Source organism: Colobus angolensis, unplaced genomic scaffold (genome assembly GCF_000951035.1).
Source record: "Colobus angolensis palliatus isolate OR3802 unplaced genomic scaffold, Cang.pa_1.0 Scaffold2, whole genome shotgun sequence".
Classification (NCBI taxonomy): domain Eukaryota; kingdom Metazoa; phylum Chordata; class Mammalia; order Primates; family Cercopithecidae; genus Colobus; species Colobus angolensis.
This window is the reverse complement of record NW_012115154.1, coordinates 17,360,880-17,362,422: the sequence shown is the minus strand read 5'-3', so window position 1 is coordinate 17,362,422 and position 1,543 is coordinate 17,360,880.

Genomic DNA, 1,543 nt, shown 5'->3' with positions numbered 1-1,543 from the left:
TGAGACTAGAGCAAGCAGCGTTTGTGCCACTGCACTCCAGCCTGAGCGACAGTGTGAGACTCCATCTCAAAAAAAAAAAAAAAAAAAAATAGCTGGGTGTGGTGGTGCATGCCTGTGGTCCCAGCTACACGAGAGGCTGAGGCATGAAAACTGCTTGAACCTGGAAGGGAGAGGTTGCAGTGAGCTGAGATCGTGCCACTGCACTTTAGCCTGGCAGACAGAGTGAGACTCTGTCTCAAAAAAAAGACATTTTTTTAAACTTTAGTTTCTTTTGGCCTGAGCCACATAATTTTCTGGATTTCTTTTTTTTTTTCTTTTTTTTTTGAGATGGAGTCTTACTCTGTCACCAGGCTGGAGCGCAGTGGTGTATGATCTTGACTCACTGCAACCTCTTCCTCCTGGGTTCAAGCGACTCTCCTGCCTCAGCCTCCCAAGTAGCTGGGACTATAGGCACCCGCCACCACTCCCAGCTAATTTTTGTATTTTTAGTAGAGATGGGAGTTTCACTATGTTGGCCAGGATGGTCTCGATCTCTTGACTTTGTGATCTGCCCGCCTCGGCCTCCCAGAGTGCTGGAATTACTGGCGTGAGCCACCCTACCTGACCAATTCTCTGGCTTTCTGAATAAAACTATAATGTCCTAAACTAGGACACAATTTTTCATGTATTGTCTAATCTTAGACAAGTTTGAACTCTGATATGGTTCCTTTTCCTGTCCTCATTGCATAGTTTTTCTCCTGAATTTGGCAGTATATAGAAGTCTGATTTGTGGGAGGACAACAGCCTTTTCTTCGGGTGCAGTGGCTCACGCCTGCAATCCCAGTACTTCGGGAGGCCAAGGTGGGCAGATCACCTGAGGTCTGGGGTTCAAGAGCAGGCTGGTCAACATGGTAAAACCCCATCTCTACTAAAAATACAAAAATTGGCTGGGCGTGGTGGCGCATACCTGTAATCCCAGCTACTCAGGAGTCTGAGGCAGGAGAATCACTTGAACCTGAGAGGCAGAGGTTTCAGTGAGCTACAATTATGCCACTGCACTCCAGCATGGACGACAGAGTGACACACCATCTCAAAAAAAAAAAAAAAAAAGAACATATATCTTTCTGTAAGGCTTTTTGTACAATAGCAATGAAGTCAGCTTTGATGAGAATTTATTATTTGTTTATGTTAAAATATGAAACACTCACAGGAGCCATGCTAATCGTCTCTGTATCATTCCAATTTTTTTTTCTTTTTAGTATATTGCTGCCAAAGAGAGCACGTGATAACAATTTAATGTAATTCACCTAAATAGTTCTGCAGTTTAAAAAAGGGCACCGTAAAATTATTCAATATTAAAATATCAAGGAATATCAGACCTTTTGTTTTTTAAGATGGGGTCTTCAGGCATGGTGGTGCCTTCTTGTAGTCCCAGCTACTCGGGAGGCTGACATGGATCGATCGCTTGAGCCCGGGAGGCAGAGGTTGCAGTGAGCTGAGATCGCGCCACTGCACTGCAGCCTGGGTGACACAGCCAGGCCTTATCTTAAAAAAAAAAAAAAAA